Source organism: Octopus bimaculoides, chromosome 6 (assembly GCF_046866305.1).
Source record: "Octopus bimaculoides isolate indiv1 chromosome 6, ASM4686630v1, whole genome shotgun sequence".
In the NCBI taxonomy this organism is placed as follows: domain Eukaryota; kingdom Metazoa; phylum Mollusca; class Cephalopoda; order Octopoda; family Octopodidae; genus Octopus; species Octopus bimaculoides.
Genome location: NC_142933.1, coordinates 41,344,681 through 41,368,101, shown reverse-complemented (window position 1 = coordinate 41,368,101; position 23,421 = coordinate 41,344,681). Strand labels below are relative to the sequence as shown.

Genomic DNA, 23,421 nt, shown 5'->3' with positions numbered 1-23,421 from the left:
TGTGTGTGTGTGAGAGAGAGAGGGAGAGAGAAAGAGGGTATGATTTCCAGTAAGCTTGCTGAAAGGTGGGTGAGAGTGAATGGGCCTGCTCTCAGCTTGCACCTGTAGGCAGGAGAATACAACTAGATGAGTATATTCATGGTAGTCTGGGATCTATGAAAAACTCTGGCCCCAGATGGCTGTCCTCTTACTAGTACTTTACCTTTATACTGGTACTTTTCATGTCTGTTTTTTCATAATCAAAGCTCAACTGGTTAAGATCAAACAACTGACAAGCAAATCTGTGGTATTAAGCAGAATATTTGCTGTAGCCCATCTTTTATACCAGGACAAAACAATGTACATGATAACACTTCCAATCAATTAAGATCAGAAGCCATGAGAGTCACTGCATTTATTATTATTATTATTATTATTATTATTATTATTATTATTATTATTATTATTATTATTATTATTATTATTGTTGCCTTTGCATAGCTTCTAACGTTGGAGATGTACTATAGGGTCAGCTGTTCACCTTCCAGAGTATTCGAGCGGTTCCAAGCAGTGCTGTTTTCTGCAAGTGCTCCACCCTTATTGCAGCCCCTATTTGTTCCATGTACTTCTCAAGATTTTTGCTCACTGTTCACAAGGCTCCGACAATTATTGGTACTACTGCTACCTTTTTCATCAACCACAACTGCTTAACTTTCCAAGCTAACCTGTTATATCTCTTGATTTTTCTTTCTTCCTTATTGCATACCTTGTTGTCAGCTGGGCGTGCTATGTCTATGATTCACCATAGTTTGCTTTCTTTCTCAATTAAGTCTATGTCCAGCTTCCTATTCTCAATCTCATGGTCGCACTGGATCATAAAATCCCATAGGATCTTTGCATTTCTATTTTCGACAATGCCTTCAGGTTTGTGATTGTACCAATTTTTTGCTCTGTCAAGTCCATACTTGTTGCAAAGTGTCCAATGGACAAGCCTTGCTATATTGTCATGGCGTCTCTTATATTCGTTCTGGGCTAGTGGCGTACATTGGCTGGTAATATGCCATATTATTATTATTATTATTATTATTATCATCATCATCATTATTATTATTATTATTATTGTTCAGTAGTTTTATTTTTATAACGTGCTTTTTTGGGGGCTGATAAAATAAGAACCAGTTGAGCTTGGAAGGTCAATGTAATCAACTAGCCCCTTTTCTGAAAATTTCAGGCCTTGTGCCTATTGTAGAAAGATATAAGGTGTTGAGCTGGCAGAATCATTAGCTTGCAGGACAAAATGCTTAGCTGCATTTTGTCTGTCTTTACATTCTGAGTTCAAATGTCACCGAGTTCAACTTTGCTTTTCATTATTTTGGGGTTATATGAAATAAGTACCAGTTAAGCACTGGGGTCGATTTAATTGACAAGGCCCTCCTCCTTCAAAGTTTCAGGTCTTGTGCCTATTGTAGAAAGGATTATTATTATTATTATTATTATTATTATTATTATTATTATTATTATTATAAGGTAGTGAGCTGGCAGAATTGTTGGCATGCCAGGTGAAATACTTAGTGGTATTTCGTCTGCCACTATGTTCTGAGTTCAAATTCCATCAGGGTTGACTTTGCCTTTCATCCTTTTGTGGTTGATAAATTAAGTACCAGTGAGATCTTGTGCTTCCAGTAGAAAGAATTATTATTATTATTATTATTGTTGTTATTATTTTATTATTGTGGTTGTTGTTGTTGTTGTTATAGTTGTTTGTGAAGCTCTGAAATTTTTGTCCATGTAAGTGTTTGACAATTTTGAGGTAAAAAATGGCTTCAAAATCCTGTGTTCTCCTTAATTAAGGGAGGCACAAATAGTTCTCTGACATTCAAAGCTGACAAAGAAATATTGTTGTTAAAAATGTTAACAAGTTTGATGTTTGAAACAGAGGAGCCATGGAAAGGAGCCATGACATCTGAAGCAGTAGCAGTGTTAAATTTGAACATTTTGCTTGCCAATATGGAAAAGACTGACTTTGCTATTTTCATCAGCAAAATTTTTTTTACCTCTCTTGTTTCAAAAGAATAGGCAATGGCAATAACAACTATGACAACAATAGTATGGGCAAGCCAAAGATTATTAACAGCAACAACTTGGGCTACAGGAAGTTGGCTATGAGGATTAGTTTATTTGCCTGGGTGATAAGACACATAGAAAGATTAGAGCAGGGGTTCTCAACCATTTTTTTTTATCTACAGACCCCTTTGATTACTGTCTTATTCTGGTGGACCCCACCCTCATAGCCATTCAATGTTTAAAAACTAATTTTATAGAAACCTCTTTCAAAATTTCTATTTCGTTTTTGACACATTAACTTGTATAGGTTGAATTATGTAAAATGTTTGAGAAAGAAACCTAGCTGTTTCTTGCAATACATGCCAATGCATATATCTAAAGCAAAATATTTTCAGGGGCCCTTAAAATACTATTGTGGATCCCTATTTACTATTTTATTGCATGGACCTCCCAAAAATCTTATATGGACTCCAGTTGAGAACCACTGGATTAGAGCTTGAAAGGGGTAAAAAAAAAAAAACTAAATGAAATAAATGGACTTCTAATGTATCTATGTATAGACATTAAAAGCAAAAACCATAGAAAACTCAATGCTTATGCTGGTGGAAAAGTGCCTGAAAGGCATGAAGAAGTTATTAAGCTTCATCATTAGTGATAGGCATTATTCCTCTCTGAGGATGAAGCAAAAAGCCATTCCACTGCCTTGGTCAAGAGGGAAGATTTCATTACCATTCCCTTGTACATAGACCAGTGATAGGTGAAGGTAAGAATGGTGTATGTGCTACCCAAAATAAACAACTGGTAGCTGGTGACAGCTGTTTTATGTGAAGAAGAAGTGGATATATTTTTAGAGATGTTTAGAGAACTGGTTGGTCCAAACATATCCAGAAATGCTCAAAAACATTCCTGATCTGACTCAGCTAACAAATGCCACCTAACTGTTTGCAGAGACAGAAAGAAGAAAGTCGATGTGCCTCATATGTAGTGGTACATACCATCAAAAGACTTTCTGTATCCAGCTGAAGGGTACTCACACTGCTGTCAACTCTTGAACTATTGCAGCAACAACAACAGCTGTTGCAGTAGCAACGACAATAGCAATGTCATCAACAGTAACAGAAATTCCCAAATCAACAGCACATCAGCAATATCAGAGACTAACAACACAGCCCAGAACAGTTCCACCACCTGCTCTACAATCAAATGAAGACCTCCCTCATGCTGACATTTGTACATGCATTTCTTCCCACATCATTATGTATACCAGGTCTCATGTTGTGCAAAGAAGCCAAGACAAGCTCATCACAAGAGTTTGTTGCTCATGGGAGAAAGAGGAAGACAGATAAAAGAAGCTACTTCATGCTTAGAGTCAGTAAGTTCCATAGGGCCACAGAAAGCCAATCAAACAGCAATCACTACTACCAAGAATAATAAAAACAAAAACATAAGATAAACCACAAAGAGAATATAAAAAAATAAAACAAACACAAGAAAAAACAATAACATCAGCAGCAACAACACCAATAGCCAAACACATAAAGACCTGCCAACTTGTTCATTTTGTTGTTGTTCAAAAGATTAACTGCGACTTGATTGAGAAGATAATAAATAACAAAAGCAAACATACCAAAGAGGAGATTTTTGAAAAATTCATGCACAAAACACTCCAACTAAGACTTTTCATACATACATACTCACACACCAACATGACTCTTATATACATACTCACGCACTAACATGACTCTCAAATCAAAATATCATTATGATGTAAGATTGTTTCAGAAAAAAGACATTTTAGGAAGACGTTTTAAGAAACTCTCTCTATTGGGGAAACTAGATTACACACCTTTCTCCAAGTTACCTCTCTCCTTTCTTTTTCTCTCACCAACATAGCCATTCTCAGTGTAGGATGTATAAATGCACATGCCCTGGAGCTTCCTTGGAAGCAATATTACTTGTTCAATGGTCTCAATCCACTAAATTAAGCTGTGGTAGCCATCAACGAGACAAGAATTTCTGGGATTCATTCACACCACTTTTATTATAATGTGTGTGCATCATGAAGCTAGTGAGGATACAGAAGTGCCGGTGGTGGTAATGGTGGGTGAGGGGCATTGGCATTTTGGAAGGCTTAGATCTTAAGGTATGGATGATCTTACTGGACCCAGAGATGCTGGATATGAACAGCAGTGAAGACACTGTCTTTAAACTAGTAACCATCCGACTGTGGCAAGGTGGCACAACTTTTTCAGTTGTTAAGACCCAGTGATGCTGGATATGAACAGAGATGCTGGATATGAACAGAGATGCTGGATATGAACAGCAATGAAGACTCTGTCTTTAGACTAGTTATCATCTAACTGTGGCAAGGTGGCACAACTTTTCAGTTGTTAAGTGTTTTGGGGAAAATTCTGTTATTTAATAAGTGTTTAGTAACAGTGCACTGAGATTGCAAGGAGTTAACTGAGAGAAGAGGGTGGGTGTAAAGGCCTCACAAACACACTCAGGTACATTGGTACCAACTCAGACAGTTGGAACTATCTAATTAGGTGCCAATGGGATTTCCCCAATGTGCTATTGAGAACATGGAATAATTACCCTGAAAGAACTGTGAACAGACACTTTCTCCCTTCAGCAGAGCCATCCTTGACCTCTTCAGATTTCACTTGAATAGGTAGGTGGAGATAAAACCTGGAAGTATTGGTCTTTAGCAAATTTGTTGAAAGGTGACTGAAAGTGGCAAGCATGATTCAAGTGGCCTCTTACTGGTACTATATGTTATTAACCCTGAGAGGATGAAAGACAAAATTGACCTCAGCAGGATCTGAACTCAGAATACAACACTTTAATGATTATGTCAATCGACTACCCAACATAAGTATACTTGGGGTGATTTAGTTGATTATAGGTCCTCCACCCTACAAGTAGTCATGTATCTAAGAAAAAAATTATTAATACAAGAAGGCTTTGAAGGGTGGTGGATCAGTAAAATTAGTAGAGTAGTAGAAAAAATGCTTTGCACTAAATAGTTACTACTGAGTTCAAAGTCCACCAAAGCTAACTTTGCTTCCATTCTTTTGGGTTCAACAAAATAAAGTGTTAGTCAAATACTGGGGTCAATTTAATTGACTAAATCCCAACCTCATTACAATTTGTTGACTTGTGTCTATGTTAGAAAGTAATATTAGAAGTTATTGTGGTATGATGGCACATTGTTCATTGAGTTGACACTGTAACATAATGTCAACTCCCTCTTCATGTATGTCACTAAAGAAATCGAGAACTCATGAACATCACAGCAACTCAGGATTCAGGTTATATTTTTTTATGCCCTACTATTTATCCTGCTCTATTTTTGGTAAGGAGGGGAGGAGGGGAAGGGGGCAGTGTTGCTTCTTTTCAAGAGTGAGATATCTGAGGTACTGCTCCAATCCACATATTTTATTATGTAAGCCTACAGTCATTTGTCAAGTCATGGAAACCTTATTTCCTACTATGAGGTGAAGATAAAATTTGAACTCAGAAAGTAAAGAACCAGAACAGATACAGTATGGCATCTAATCTAATGTTCTGGCAATTCTACCACATCACTACTCTGAAACAATACTTTATTTGTCAACCCCACAAAAATGAGAATTGATTCCTGTGAGGCTTTAGTGAAGGCATATAGCTCAGTGAGTGTCGGGCTCACAATTCTGAGGTAGTGAGTTTGATTCCCAGACTGGGCTGTGTGTTGTGTTCTTGAGCAAGACACTTTATTTCATGTTGCCCCAGTTCACTCAGTTGTAGAAATGAATTGCAATGTCACTGGGGCCAAGTTAGGTCTGCCTTTACCTTTTCTTTGGATAACATCAGTGGCATGGAGAGGGGAGGCTGGTATGCATGGCTGACTGCTGGTCTTCCATAAACAACCTTGCCCAGACTTGTGTTTTGGAGGGGAACTTGCTAGGTGTAATCCTATGGTCATTCATGACCAAAGGTGGTCTTTACCCTGTGAGCTTTGAACTCAGAATGCAAGTGTCTATCCAATGGATTAACAACTCTCCTTGCTTACTGCATTTCTCATGACTATAAGAAATCATTACCATGAGTTTTTATCATTCTCGTACAAGTAGTAGTTGCAGTAGTAGTATCAACATTAATAGCAGCAACTGTAGCAGTTATAGTTACTAGTAGTAAAATAAACTAGCAAAGAAGAATCTTACGAACACTTTCCGTTAGAACTTTGGAGATTTTGTTTGAGCCATTTCAGTACATCATCTTTCTCAACATTTGCTTTGCAGTTATGCAATTATTATATTTATTTATTTTCCATCCTCTGCCATTTCTTTGTCAAAGGAACCACTTATTATTGTCCCAATATTTGCTATGAATTCTTTCCTTTTTTCTTAATGCTATATGAGGGTTTGCCGTTGGTACTTTCTCAGTTTCTGTATCTTCTTTTCATAAATATTCATTATCATCATTATTATTATTATTATTATTATTATTATTATTATTATTATTATTGTTATTATTATTATCATTAGTATTCACTTTATGTATATTGAAAATATTGTAGACATATTATATATATGTGTGTATGAGTGTATATATGTGTACATATATACACATGTGGATCTATATGTATGTAGGTATATATATATATATATATATATATATATATATATATGCATGCGTGCTCACACACACACACATGTATACCTTTTGGAATTATCTTCAAATATTTGATGTGGCTGGCTTTTAATGGTGGGTTTTGTATTTTACAAAGTTTCAGTACGTCTTATTATTTTCTCAGGCATTGTTTCTAGTTCTATACAAAACTGAATTTCTTCCTATTAATCCCACCTGACTCATCCAAGTCTCTTCTAAAAACTATCATTGTATTGTTATATCTTTTTATGTTAAGAGTACTTTCTATCCAGACAATACATGATGGACTGGTTCCTTTTATTTTCCATTTCATGGCTTGCACACATTGGATGTCAGTTTTATTTCTTTGATACTCTAAATTCAATCAATTTTCTAGTCTATTGATGAAGGGAAAAGTTTCCTTGAAATCCAAGTTAAAGCTCAACTAGCCATGGATTTTAAAATCTAATTTGTCAAACATTTTCTTCTGGAAAGATGTATTATTATACTATTTTCAATCCTTAACTATTCTGTGTTCTTTTGAAGTATTATTTTCATATTGCATTAGAAATTCCATTCTTTCCAAATCCAGTCTGATTTTTATATTATCAACTTCTACATTGTACACAGCTTAACATGTCATCTATTTCTCTTTCTTTTTATTTTTCTTTCTTCCATGCCATGTTGATTACACAATATTGATGTCTCTACAAACCCAAGTGGACTGTGAAACCAGTGTGTGGCCCTGATTACTTAGTGCTGAGCGATGAGAAATAAATATCACACAGGATAGAATTCCAAAAGTAACAGTTTTATGTAAAATTAAGTCTTAATCATTTATGACAGGAGCTGCTACTTCAATATTTTATCCAATTAGATATTTCAACTCTAATGTCATACTTTCACAGTGTGATATAGCATGATATTTCTACTTATATGTGTATTTGCAAGATCCAGATATGTTTCATTACTTACCAGATCACTATATAAGAAACTAGCAATAATATTTGGCCTTGCCTGGGCTTATGATTTTCTTGATATGTGCTCCTTTACAAAAAATTCTGCTACTTAGAGGCAAGCCATGGTCTACAACTTACAGCATACATACATGCATACATACATGTATAGGTACATACACACATACTTTGTTAGAACTATGTTGATGTTTTGCAGAGAACCTAATCAGATGCATTACATTGTCTAGCTTGGTGCTTCATAATGTCAGTTCAAAGCATATCAAATCTGAAGTTATCTTTAATCACTGAAAAGTGAACAATTACGTGCCATTTCCTTTGTATTTTGTACAGTATTTTATTAATTTATTCAGTATTTTATTAATCCTCATTAGTAGGCAGGACTAGTGTGACATTAATGAAGTATGTAAATTATACTTAGAATGACATGTATAAAATGTGTGCTGTAACTAGCAATGCTACATTTTGGTGGATGAAGAGAGTATGTATGTTATGAAGTAAATCATTTGTATCTTTGTGTTTTTGTTCTCTGTTGACAGTTTGTTTATTATTATGGATAGTTAATGTTTACTCTCATTCATATCTTCAGTTGAAAATGCCTAGTACTTTGATTTCTCTAAGAATACTTTCTAGACTTTAATACGTGGCAAATTGAAAGACCTATTAAAGTGAAAGCTAAATACTCTGTGGTAGTTGTTCCAGTTGTAGTTGTTCCAGTTGTAGTTGTTCCAGTAGTAGTTGTTCCAGTAGTAGTTGTTCCAGTGGTAGTTGTTTCAGTTTTGTATGCTGAGTTCAAATCCTCTCAAGGACAACGTTGGCTTTCATCATTTCAGGGTCAATAAATAAAGTATTAGTGCAGGATATTGGATTGGCAGAATTGTTAAAGCATCAAGTGGGATGTTTTGTAGTACCTATTCTGGATCTGTGTGCTCTGAGTTCAAATTTTGCATAAGGATTCCAATTCCAATAATAGCAATGTCATTATCTTTCATGCATTAAAAGAAAGCATTGAGGCAGTTTGTTGTGGCAGATAACAATCAGACAGGCCTCTAACTGTCTCAGCAAAGCTTTACAATGGATACAGGGTATTTTTTTGAAAACTGATCAATGTCAGGATTGAATTCACAATTATTTCTTCACACTAATGAAACCCACAAACAAATGGTGCCAGACTTTCAGAAACTGCAGAAACATCCTTGACAACCAGGAAATGCCAACAATACTGGTAATATTACTTTTATACCTTTGATTGTGCTTAAATAGCTTTAATGGCTTTTGATGATGCTAAGAGCAATGTTTTGATCAGAAAGGATTGCAATGTCAGTGAGAGCATTTTAAGCTGTTATTACTGTTATTTTACTGTCTCAAATGTTGTTTCAAAGTCAAGCTATGATTCTAAAACTAGATACATTATTTATTGCAAGCAAATTAAAATATAAAATACCACTTTGGAATCCTGTTCTAAAAACAGCTTGCTCCAACATTTTCATTTAAGTATCCAACTTTTATGAGAGAAAAATTAGTATATTTGTTGGAGTGTTGAATTAGATATCTTGTGGGAATCTGTTTTGGTTGATTGCATTCTAAGTTCAAATCCTACAGAGGAAAAGTTTGACTTCTATCTTTATAAGGTTGATAAATAAAGTTCCAGTCCAAGATAATGGTTTGTCAGGATCGTTAGAGCATCAGACAAGATCTCTTGTATCTATTCCAGCTTTGAGCATTTAGAATTCACCATTTACAGTGGAGCAATCTCTAATGGGAGAGTAAGTAAAAAGAAAAAAACTCCAGAAAAATAAGACACCAAATTTAAAAGAGTTTGTGTCCTTATTGAGGAAGGACAATCTAAGAACACTAAGTTCTCATTAAGCATCTATGACAAGAATGATGAAGAAGAAGAAGAAGAAGAAGAAGAAGAATATTTAACTGAGGCTATGTGGCTGTGAAGCAAGTTTCCTAGCCACACAGCAATTCCCCGGAATATTTTTCAATCAAATCAAATAATAAAAATCTTGTAGATGTACACTATAGCAATGTGTTATTGTTTTTAATCTGATTAATAGGATGGTAAAATAAACAAAACAAGAAAGTAATAAAGAGACCCGCAAACATCGAGGGTCAATGTTTGATTATTACAAAAGTTTGTGTGTGTGGCCTAGTGGTTTGAGCGTTGTGCTTATGAGCATAAGACCATGAGATGATTCCTGGCTCATGTAGTGTGTTGCCTCCTTCACATTGCTACAAAATGTGTGAGCCTTGAGAGCGATAGTTCAGACAGGGGTAGTGCTAATTGGGCATAAAGTGGGGCTTGTTCAGTCTTAGCTGGGTCACTTGGGTGAGGGTGTCTGAGTGTTGAAAAGCCTAAAACACCCACTGACCTCAGGAAACATCACTGATGATATGTCCAGGTACATTGAGAATCATAGCTGGAAATGAGTATTAGTTCTACTAGAGCAGTCCTCTCTCCCTCCAGCTGAGACATCCTGGATGTTCTGCCAAGTCAAGAGTGAGATTGCTGAGAGAGTGTCTATGCCTGCTTGTGAATAAGTAGGCATCTAAAATGATTCTTTCTAATTTTGGCACAGAGTCAGTAATTTTGCAGAGAGGTGGGGGTCAAGTCAATTTCATCAACTCCAATAATTGAATCTTATTTTATCGACCCATGAAACGATGGAAGTGTAAGTTGACCTTGGGGGAATTTAAACTCAGGAATGAAAGAGCTAGAAGATATTCTGCTCAGCATTTTGTCCAACATACTAATGATTCAACCAGCTCACAGCTCTATAAGTACTTAAGATAACGAATGTATTTGCTGGTAAGTGATGGTCATGGCTCTCTCTTCCACCCTCCTCTTCTTTTCTCTCTCTATATATACTTATACATATGTACACACGCATACACACACACATGCACACACACATATTTTTGGTGGGGAATTTAATCCAAATCAGTGAAAATTTCCTTGATAAGGATGAAACCAGCCTCTATTGTGTACTTTAAAATTAGGCTACTACATAGTCAGGTCCCATTTCTGAATAACAGCCAATGGCTGTTTATAATCAGAAATCGTGATTTTGATTCTTGATTTAGAATGAGGTGTAACTTTTTTCCCTCTATCTTTGATATAGTATTTTTTGTATCATTCTTGTGACATATAATTTTCCTTCTGCTCTTTTCCATCTGGTAGAATAGTTTACTTTTATTTTAATATTTTTTCTTCTTCTTTTGGTGCAGAGGTAATTATTCATTCTTAAATGTAATGCATAAGTTAAAGGCTTGATTCCAGTGAAAGTTTAATATTTTGTATTTAGGAAAACAAATTTTTTTCTCCCATCATCTATATTAATCATCACATTGGTAAAATATAAAGTGAAAGTTCAAATGTAGTTGAAATTAAATATTCTATGGATCAGGTTCTTTTTTTTTTCTACTGTCTGTTTTCATCATCATCATCATCATCATCATTATTTAGCATCTGTCTTCCATGCTGGCTTGGGTTAGACAGTTTGGCTAGAACTGGTAAGTTGGAGAGCTGCCCCAGGCTCCAGTCTGTTTTGGTTATGTTTCTATAGCTGGATGCTTTTCCTAATGCCAACCACACCATAAAATATACTAGTTGTCTTCTACATGTCACCAGCACGAGTACCTTCTACATATCACTGGCATGTGTGCCGTTTACATGTCACTGACACTGGCCATGTTTTATGTCTTTATATCTCATTGGTCCAGGTTATAGGCAACCATATTTATGTTATTAGTGAATTTAAGCTTATTGGAGTGACTACATTTGGTAGCATATAAGATTAATTTTTCCCCCCAAGATGTCTCAAAAAATCACCCCAGGTCTTACAGTCGTGGCCAAAAATTTGGAACAATTTTAAAATTAAAATTATTATACTCAATATATGCTCTGACTAAATATAACTTTAGACATTTAATATAAAAATTCTAATTTCCTGGCCTATGTTCCGAACTTTTGGTCACAACTCTATACGCAAAGTTGAGTCTCCTGTAAGCTAATCTTGTTCCTGGTACTCTTTTTTCTAAATATGTGCAGCTGAAATTGGAGAGCGTCTAATATGCCATCAAATATCATATGTATAAACCAGAAATGTACAGGAAAATAGGAAACAGAGGAGTGAAGAAAGATGCCTTTATTCATGAAGGTGATGCATTCAATAATATTTGAAAGCTTTTCACTGGGAAGTTTGTTCAAACTGGGTAGGTTTTGCATGGTAAAGATGTAACCATTTGCTGTTGTGCCATAGACTTATTCTACCACATAGCCAAGTTCTGTCACAGTCAAAAGCTACTTATAGTCAGAAATTGCGATGAACTTTGTACTTTTAATTCCTGGTTCAGTATGGAGGATAGCTTTTTCTCCTTTAAGATCATATTTTCTGCAGCATTCATGTGACTAGTCATTTTGTTATACTTTCTCTATGTAATAAAACAGTTAAATTTTTTTATAAGAAAAATACTAGATCTATTTCTGAATTTGGAATTAAGACTATGAAGTTTGTCACTATTTCTTACTAGAATCAGCCTTTGACTTTTAATTGCAGATTGAGCCTGGCTGTATGGTAGAATAATTCTATAGCACAACAAATGATGGTTTTTATCCATAACTAATAAAACTTCATTTGTTTGTATAAACTTCCTAAGTCAAGTGAGACATTTAAATGTTATTGAATACTTCCAGCTTGGGGAATGATGGTAACTGTGCTCAAACTTGTATTTAATTTAACTTATCCCATTTGCCTATAGGTCATACATATTTTTGAAAAGCTTAACTTAGTCTTAAATTCACCAATAATATAAATATAATTATCAATGAGTTGTACCAATGAGTTATAATGCTATCAAAGCATTTGTTTGCAGGAGATGGGAGAAAGAACAATGTAGAATACTTAAAGTAACTGGAACTGAATCTTCTCTCAGTGTTTTACATTGAATATTAATAACAAATGCTGAGAGAAAATATAATCCTTTTTATAAATACAACATGGTTTATTAAACTTTAACTGGATTTGAAACTTCAACCTATTCTTTGCATTGCAAAATCAATAATTACTTATTCTACTTGACAGAAAGTGAGGGAAACTGATGTGTCACATGACTGATACAAAAAGTACTAGGTATATGTGCATGTGTGTGCATATGTGTGTGTATTATGTATATGTATGATATATATATATATATATATATATATATAAGTACAAGAGATAGAGAGAAGTTCAACTTGGAAGTTCAACTAATGATATATATATATATATATATATATATATATATATATAGTGTGTGTGTGTATATATATATATATATAGTGTGTGTATGTATATATATATATATATATATATATATATATATATATATATATATATGTATATATATATATATATATATATATATATATATGTATATATATATATATATATATATATATATATATATATATATATATATATATATATATATATGTACTAGCAGTTGTAATCAGCCTTGTCTGGATTTATGGAAAATATCATATTGACTATAACCTTCTTGGAAAGGCATGCCTCCACACACAATTTTAACTACCTAGGTAGAAAACTGTGGCCTACATCTTAGAACATCCATACATATATGCATACATAGATGCATACATAGATGCATACATGCATACGTACATACATACATACATGCATACATACATACATACATACATACATACATGATTCTCTTATATGAGTGAATATGTTTCTGTGTTTATATATGTATTTGTTAGCATGCGTGTGTGTGTGTGTGTATGTGTGTGTATGCACAGAGCATTTAGCCTTGCTGTAGAAGTATTTTATATAAGCATCAGGTGAAATCCCATTTCTTCCACACATCCTTACACTCTCTTCCTCACTCACACTTGCAAAGATTCACACACACACACACACACACACACGCACACATTCATACTACACAGAAACACTCACTTACTTCCCCACGCACCCACACTCATACAAAAATTGCCATCTATTTTTAACATTTGTTGTTCAATATTATGAACAGCCTGTACATATGATGTATATTTCCATCATACCTCAGTAGAATTGATTCCATATTGATTAAATATTGATTTGACAATAATGATACATTATCTGAGAATACAGAAAAATGAATAGGAAACATTCTTAGCTATAGTCATGTGTGTATGTGTGTGTGTGAAAATGTACATATGTGTCCTTATGCTGACAAAGAATGTAGTATAAATGTGTATGTATTTCTATGTTTTTGTGCATAGGTGCAGGCATGGATGTGAGGTTAAGAAGCTTACATTGTAATCATATGCTTTTGGGTTTGATCCCACTGCACAGCACATTAGGCAAGTGTCTTTTAATAAAACCTCGCCTTGTGAGTGAACTTGGTAGATGAAAACTGTGTAGAAGCCTGTCATGTGTACATATATATATATATATGTAGTGAAACTAACACCTCGATCGCCATTATATACAAAGAAGCCATCTTCCCTGCTGTTATAAATATAAACAAGCGTGGGCGTAGTAGAAAACATCTCTTTCCTTGTCATCACCTGACTGATTATTATTTGAAGCGGCAACTGCTTCGTACTGTTCCCGCCAGAACGCAAACTGACCAATCACAGCCCCTAATAAGGTCACGTGATAGTGTTTTTCTAATACCTCTCTGGAGTCCCTATTTTGCTTTAAATAGCCTGCTAGATACCCAGCTAATTCGTCTCGGTTCAGATCTCTTAGAGACCTGTTCCGTGTACCACACACAGCAGCAGCAGCCAGCGACAACAACCAACAGCTTCGTACAACTACGACTACCAGCATTGCCACCGGTCAACACGACACTACTACTACCACCAGCGTCAACACCACTTCAACTACGAACTACAAGATTCGCCACCGACGTCGCCAACATCGTCAACACGACTTTCCACGTACACAAGCTACCAAACAGTAACCGCGGCACTTCTCTCTTCGATTCTGTTTGTGCGATTCACCTTCGCCACGTTAGACAACAGACAAGAACCTAGCCTGCGACGAACAACTGTATACAAGAACCCGGCTTGGCATGGAAGCCCTAACATCACAACGAGTGATCGCTCTGCCCCACACGCTTCAACTTCTTACATACAGACTGTTCCTATTGTGTACTCAACAAACTGGCAAATTCGTATATGTGTTACTGACTCTTTTTATATCTGCTGTATATCACGCATACACATACATGTATCACTTATACACACTCTTTTCTTTATACAACGGCCTGTCTTTTATTATGTTTTCATTATGTCGCATTCAAACTCACACACAGACAGACATTTTAATGTCACAATAAATATTTCTGTTATTCATCTCTATCGGTTGTGTTCTATCGTCTTCCTTACTGGCCATTTACGAATTCACTATGTTATCGAAGTATAACATATATATCATCATTTGATATATTTTTGTGTTCGACCATGTGACGTGTTTAAATAAAAGGAGCCCTGTTTTTCCATTTGTCACCATTTCTCCTTTTGGGTTCGCACGGTCGTTCTTATACATATATGTGTGTGTTTTTGTGTTTGTCCTTTCTCCATCACTTTGATAAACAGTGCTGGTTTGTTTACAACCCTGTTCAGCCTAAATACTAATAAAATAAGTACTAGACTTAAATAAGTATCAGGGTCAATTAGTTTAACTAAACCCTTCAGTGCAGTGCCCCAGCATGGCCACACTCCAATCACTGAAACAAATAAAAGATAAAGAATATGTATTTGTGTGTGTGTGAAAATATGTGTCCTGAAGTAGACATGTAGCAGAAGAATGTAATGTATATATATATATATATATATGTGTGTGTTTCTATGTATCTGTGACGGCATGTGGCTTAGAGGTCAGAATATTCTGTTCATGATTGTGAGGTTGCGAGTTCAATTTCTGGCAAGGTACATTCTGTGTCACACTGAATCTCCCTGAGAACTACATTAAGGGTACTCATGTTTGTTGAGTGCTCAGCCATATACACATTAATTTCATGAGCAGGATGTTACATTGATCAGATTGACTGGAACACTTGTCTACATAACTGGCGGTGTGCCTTCTCTCTCTCTCTCTCTCTCCCTCCCTATCTATCTACCTATCTTTCTCTCCCTCACGTATCTGTTTAATGGTTGCAGATATGGCCAAGTGGTTAAGAAGTTTGTTTTGTAATAGTAAAGTCCCAGGTTTGATCCCACTGTGTGGTAGTACAGACAAAAGTTATATCAAATTGATTCATGTCATGAGTAAAACTGAAGAGAGAGGAAACTGTGGAAGCCTCTCAGCTTGGCTGTACTTGTAATTCAAAGAATCATAATTTTCACACAGTGTCATGCTGATTGTGCTTAAGGGTTACACTAAATGTGAAGGGTACCTGTGTCTGTAGAATACTCACTCATCATCATCATCATTATTGTCGTTGTCATCATCATTTAACATCTACCTTTTACATCTACTGTTTTGATGGTTGTATCAGTTCAATGGAATTTGTTGAGGCAGATTTTCTTTAGCCAGATGCTCTTCCTGTCACCAACCCTCACCTGTTTCTGAGTAAATTAGTATTTTCCCCATGGTAAGACATATTTTCACAGAAGACTGGCAATAAACAGCATCACTTGTATGATGGCGATGCTCATTCTTGACCATAATGTCTAGACAAGGGTACATACAAATACACACACATACATACGTACACATACATAAACACACACACATATATGGTTGGTATTAAGAAGGGCATCTAGCCATAGAAACCATGTCAAAACAGACTATGGAACGTGGTGTGGCCAATGCCCTTACCAGTTCCTATTAAGCTGTTCAATCCATGTCAACATGGAAAACGGATGTTAGATGATGATCATGATGATATATATATATATATATATATATATATATATATATATTTATATATATATATATATACACCTCCAGTGATGTTGAAATGGGAGGGTTGAGCCACATTCCATATCTTGTATTTTTTTCTCTGAACCAAATTCTAAATATGTAATTCATCTGAAGAGAATGGCCTTTTCCATGACATAATCATTGAATTATTCATCGATAAAAAGCACACCTGAAACAGCTGTAGTGAACTTTTAACCTATTTGTGTTCTTATTTTATATATATTATATATTTGACAGTCTTCTTTTAGTTTCCATGTACCAAATTCACTCACAATGCTTCAATTGACTCAAAAGCATAGTAGAAAACACTTGCTCAGAGTGCCAGGCAGTGAGACTGAACCCAAGACCAGATCATGTGTTTGGGATGCAACTGTCTTAACCATGCAGTCATGTCTAAACCTGTACACTATAATTTCAATGTGTAAGTAGTTCTGCTGATCAAACAACTTCAGTATTCATCATCAACACTGATGTATATCCATTATCTTATCTGTGTGTGTAGGTGTGTTGAGTGTGTGTAAGCATTTGCGTATACTACCATACACATTTGTTAATGGACCAATCACAAGTTCATTGTATTTCTAATAAGGGAGTGTCTGTACCTCAGTGTAGAACAAATATTTCAAAGGTTTATTTTTAAAGCATCTTCTCTGTTTTCTCAACAGTTTTTACATTCTTTACTGATACAAACACACACATACACACAATCACACAATGTGCTATTCCATCAACAAAATACATAGATACATACACTTGTGAACACACATGCACCTACATATGCACATACACACATATACACATGATATATAGAACTTCTGACCGTAGTCACCATGTTATCAAGTTTCTGACATCATTGCTCCTGCTATCAGTTGTGCTAAGTAGCACGAAGCTATTAGGAAATATCTATGCTATTCAGAATATACAAGGATTAAGAAAAGGATATTATATGTGGATGCTTTGCACCTATCATATGTGTATGTGATATGCAAGATTATAAACCCATATCTAAATGTTTCATTCAATCTTACCTGATCAACCGTACTCGACTGTGAGTCAAAATGAATAACGCATAATGGCTGAAAATTTTGAGTGCAGTAACCTTGTAAGCTAGTCATATGTCTCATGATATTAAATGTCATTCAAAACACCATATGAATAAGAATGTTCTTTCTTATCACTCAGGTTTTTTTTCTTTCTGCAAGACACAGATCATTGCACTTTAGCTTATTTTGAAATACTAGTATATTGTTAAGAATTGCCTATGTAATATTTACATTCTTTTTTTCCAATCTCACTAACGTGAAATATATTTCAGAATGATGGACAGTTTTATATTTACAATATTCTTGTATTATTACTTTTAATAACACTAAATGCAATTTATATGAAATGGAATATTCACTGTGACTTTCTTGAATAGCTGTTAGAATCACACTCCTCTTGAAAACAGTTTATATATTGATATTATATGGCCGGTTATACCATACCATATTTATCATCATAGTTTTTAAGGACATACATTTGCTGTTACTTTAGCTTTCCTTTAAAATAGTTGTCAGTACCTTGTAATATTCTGTGTCTTAGGAAATAAATCACTAATCCTTTTGCTGATATCCTTGATTACATGCCTGATGACAATTTAACAGGATGATTTGATATTAAATATATACAGGACAGATTGCCATTTTGTTTAACCATTATTAAATTTACTTCACCTGTTACTCTGAAGCCTACTTCAAGGAATATTGCAAAGATTTGTTTTCTGAGTGTCAAAACAAGCCTCAACATAGTTACTTGTTCTGCTTGAGATAGCAGCCAAATTTTCTCCAAATCACACTCTATCATCTAAATCCTTTTGTCATCATATTTCTGGTGAAATATACTGCTATTAAAAGTACAAAGAATTTAGTAATATAATTTTGTCATTATCAAGCAGTTGTTTTGAACATAAATTAACACAAAATTTTGATGGATTGTTTTAATTTAGATCACTTTAAAACAGAAAATTTGTATCAGAACAAGTGGTGGTCTCAGTGAGTTAGTATTAAAAGGGTTAAATAAAGAAAGGACAGATTATATAGTGTAGTCTTAGATAACACTTGAAAAACAGAATAGTCTTGATTGGAATACCTTTAATTAAAAATCTACACCATAAGGGTTAATGTGGAGCTAAACAATAAGAGCAAGTCCAAGTGATACTTTAATCACTGATGTGTAAAACTATGCCAATACAAACAAACAGGTTACTTAGAGTGATATGCATAAGTAAACCTGTTAGTTTGTCAATGATATCCAGAGTAGAATCAACACTGCTTACTCCATTTTTCGACCAGTATGTTTCCTTGCTGATAAAGAGAAATTTCCATGGCATGCATAAAGAGATGCAAACCATTCAGTATGATGTTTGTAAATGTTTTGGTACATTGATGATGGCTTTTAAGAGTAGCCTTCAGCTTATTGAATATTAATGATGTTGACTTTAGAAAAAACAGAATTTACCATTGGTTTGAAAGCCAAGGAATGCAGTCTTATGATGATAGGTTCATAAAAAAATAAATCCCTTTCAGTAGTTATTCATTAAATTTACAACAAACTGATGAGTAGTTCTTGAGACAAGACTGGTTGCATGAAAACTTTAGTTTGAAAGTAAAATTGCTGTTTAATTACAGTTAAAAATAAAAATTATTTATCTATTATTATTATCATTATTATTATTATTATTATTATTATTATTATTATTATTATTATTATTATTATTATTATTGTGTTTTCTTCTTTCAATTTTGTTTCCATTTCTTGCCAAGTGTCTTCCCACAGCAAAGAAACTCACTGTATACATTGATAGGCCATTAAAATAAACACTAGATTGTTCAGTTACAAAGTCAAGTAATGTGACAAAAAAAAAAAAAGAAAAAATGAAAAAAGTGAAACAAAAGTAAAATATAAAAATGATATAGGTTGTAATCATTCTCAGTCTCTCAGCAACAATGCTCTTCTCAACATCTATGACGTCCCAATTAAAACAATTTCTTGCACTTCTTGCATGGATCTTGCCAGAGATCATTCTCAAATAATTTCCAGTTCCTTTTTCAATCATTCGAAGTGCTCCTACAATCACTGATATTGTAACTGACTTGAGATGCCACAGTTTTTCAATGAACAAATCTTTATATTTTCTGAGCTTGTTAAATTCTTTTGCTAAGGTATCATGATCACAAGGAATACTACTGTCATCATCATCATCATCATCGTCGTTGTCGTCATCATTATTATTGAGTGAGGAGCAATGCATGCCATCAGAGTGACACTGGGGTACAAATAAACAAAGCCCAATATACCCATCATGACTATCTGTCTGATAACAGTACAACAGGTACATACATCACAACCATATGTGCATGATATGGTGATCTCATATCAAGATAAACAGCACATGACCTTGCAGGTGGGGCCCAATTAGAATTTTCAAGTCAAGTAGTCCATCTTACTCAAAAGGTCCCTGAATAAGGGTTGTTTAAGGATGTTGAACAAAACACCTGTTTCCAGAGGTGAATTATCCAAACCCCAAAGAATTCCTTTCAACACATGGCTATGGTGCTCACCCACTACTTCTGTTTGGGATCAGAGACGCACATATCATCAGCCACTAAGGAACATGCTCAACCAGTTAAGTCAAGCAAATCTGTGGTATTGAGCAGAATATGTGCTGTAGCCCATCTTTTTATACCAAGACAAAACAATGTACATGATAACACTTCCAATCAGTTAAGATCGGAAACCATGAGAGCCACTGACTGGTATTGCATCAGAGCATCAATTATTACCATTATTAGCATTACTATTCATCATCATCATCATCATCGTCGTCGTCATTTAACGTCCACTTTCCATGCTGGCATGGGTTGGATGGTTTGACTGAGGACTGGCAAGCCAGAAGGCCGTACCAGGCTCCAATCTAATCTGGCAAGGTTTCTACAACTGGATGCCCTTCCTAATGCCAACCACTCTGAGAGTGTAGTGGGTGCGTTTTACGTGCCACCAGCATGAGGGCCAGTCAGGTGGTTCTGGCATCGATCACGCTTGAATGGTGCCTTTTACGTGTCACCAGCAGGGAGGGAGTCAGTCAGGTGGCACTGGCAACAACCATGCTCAACTGGTGCTTTTTATAATAAAAATAATAAGAATAATAGTAATGGGTGCTGCCTGACTGGTCCTGTTACTATTATTATTGTTATTATTATTATTATCATTATTATTATTGTTCAGCAGTTTTATTTTTATAACGTACTTTCACTTCACTACCGAGCGCAGCTCTCTATGCCTTGGGTATGTGCTGTGGTTTGCTGTGATGCTCTTATGGTTACTGTATTGAAAGTGTTTTGCGTAAGATGTGTGCAGTGTCCAGTAGTGCAATTTTCTGTATGTTATATATATTTGTAAGTCCTGGTGTTTTTGTTATGTATTTGTCTGAATATTTTTTTATTATACCTAAGGCACCTACTATGATAGGAATTGTTTCTGTTTTTAGATTTCACATTTGAGTTATCTCTATTTCCAGGTCTTTGTATTTTGAAAGTTTTTCCATTTCTTTTAGAGAAACGTTGTCATCTGCTGGTATTGATACATCAATTAGAAAGCATTTTTTTTCTTCATGATCTTTGACAACTATATCTGGTCTATTTGCCTTAATTTCTCTATCTGTGTGTATTGGCATACCCCAGAGTATGGTTGCTTTCTTGTTTTCTGTGACCTTTTCTGGCGTGTGTTTATACCATCTGTTTTCTGTTGTTATTCCATAGTGTTGGCATAGCTTCCGGTGTATATAGGTCCCAGCTCTGTCGTGTCTGTGAATATATTCCTTCTTAGCCAGGACTGGGCAGCCAGAGATAATATGATCTATTGTTTCTTGTCCATCTCCTCATATTCTACAGTTACTTGTTATATTTCTTTTCATTATGTGTTTTTGGTAATTTCTGGTGGGGAGGCTTTGGTCTTGTGCAGCAATTAAAAATCCTTCAGTCTCTGCTTTGAGTCCTGAGCTTCTCAGCCATTGCTGGGATTTTTCTCTGTCTATTTCTTTCGCATTTAGTTTAGCCCAGTATTTACCATGTAGGGGCTTTTCTTGCCATCGTTTTATCATGGTTCGTTGCTGTTCTAGTTTTAGTTTGGATTTCATTTGTTTTATAGCTTTTGTTGTTTCTTCTTCTTCTTCTTCTTCTTCTTCTTCTTCTTCTTCTTCTTCTTCTTCTTCTTCTTCTCCTTCTTCTTCTTCGTACTTGTTAGGTAGATTGATTTCTTGTTTGTATTTGTCAGCTTCCTTAAATACTGAAAACAGCTTTTTGTTTTGCTCGTGTTTTGTGGCTATTTGTATTAGTTTCCCTTGCTTTTGGAGTAGGTATTTTTGCAGTCCTATGGTGGTTATTTTATAATAGTTTTCTAGCTGTATAAGACCCCTGCCACCTTCTGTGTGTTGTATATATAGCCTTTCTATGTCAGATTTTGGGTGGTGCAACCTATATCCTGTCATTATTTTTCTTGTTTGCCTGTCTATTTTACATAGTTCGTTTAGTGTCCAGTTGAGGATGTTGTTGATACCCATTATCTTGTTTTTAGCATTGAACTCTGTTTTTAGTATTGATCTAACTTGTCTATAGTACTCTTTCTTTATTTTTTCTTTCATTTGTGTATGTTGTATCCTATCTAGTTCATTGACTCCTAAATACTTGTATGGTTGGCTTTCGTCTAGTTCTCTTATTTCGTTGGCTTTATCTAGTGTTATATTGCTGCTTTCAACTAATTTTCCTCTTTTCAGGGTTGCTTTTGCACATTTTTCTAATCCGAATTTCATATCTATTTCCTTGGTAAAGCCGTGTACTGTCTGTAGTAGTGTTTCTAGCTCTTTGTCGTTTTTAGCATATAATTTTAGGTCATCCATATATAGAAGGTGGCTGACTGTTTTTCCGTAGCATTTGTAACCGCATCCAATTCTATTTAGCAAATCTGTTGAAGGTGTGAGTGCCAGGCAGAACAGGAGTGGAGAGAGCGTGTCTCCCTGGAATATTCCTCTTCTAATGGGGATGGCTTATTATTATTATTATTATTATTATTATTATTATTATTAGTTATTATTTTAGATTGATGGAATAGAAGAAGAGGTAGAGTATTTAAGTAATTGTGTTACTGTTTTCAGTTTCTTGAATTTATTTTTCAAATTAGTCTCGTAGGGGGCAACTTGTTCTTTTATTTTTCCTGCACGAAATAATAACTACTAATCATAGTCTAGAGCCAGTTTAATTGACTAAGCACTCTGTCTGTGAACCCATGACCTTCTTGTGATGTTAGACCTCATCATCACCATTATTGTAAAGATTATCTTATAATTTATTTATTGTCCATATACATATATTATGAGACAGTGAATGAAGACGACTCGTGATACAATATAAAAGAGTGCAGTAATTCTAAATTTGTATGGATGCAATTACTTTCAGTGCTAATGAAGACAGAGAAATAAGGAAGAGTTTGTTGATCAAACAAATGGATGGTATAAGAGAGAGAGAGAGAGAGAGGAAGGGAGGGAGAGAGAGTATAATGAAAGTAGGTCTAACAGAGGGTCCTGTTGTATTAGGATGGTAAATAAAGGGATTAATAACAGACATGAAAATTAGAAATGCAGCAGGATCTTCAGATATAGGTTGCTGAAAGCATCACTGCAGATCGATTTTTACATTAGTCAGGTGCATATTTAATCAGATTGTTCAGAAAGGTGTTAGCGTAGATAACAAGATGACTGACAATGCAGCTCAATCATGCTAGACTTCTGAACTTATATCAAGAACATTGTG

The 23,421-nt window shown here is 34.9% G+C and overlaps 1 protein-coding gene across 6 annotated transcripts in view; it reads right to left on the bottom strand.

Moving 5' to 3' along the window:
• The window catches only part of LOC106884336 (voltage-dependent T-type calcium channel subunit alpha-1G), a 1,091,242-nt gene that overhangs the window by 259,205 nt on the left and 808,616 nt on the right, over positions 1 to 23,421 (bottom strand). The window lies entirely within an intron of this gene.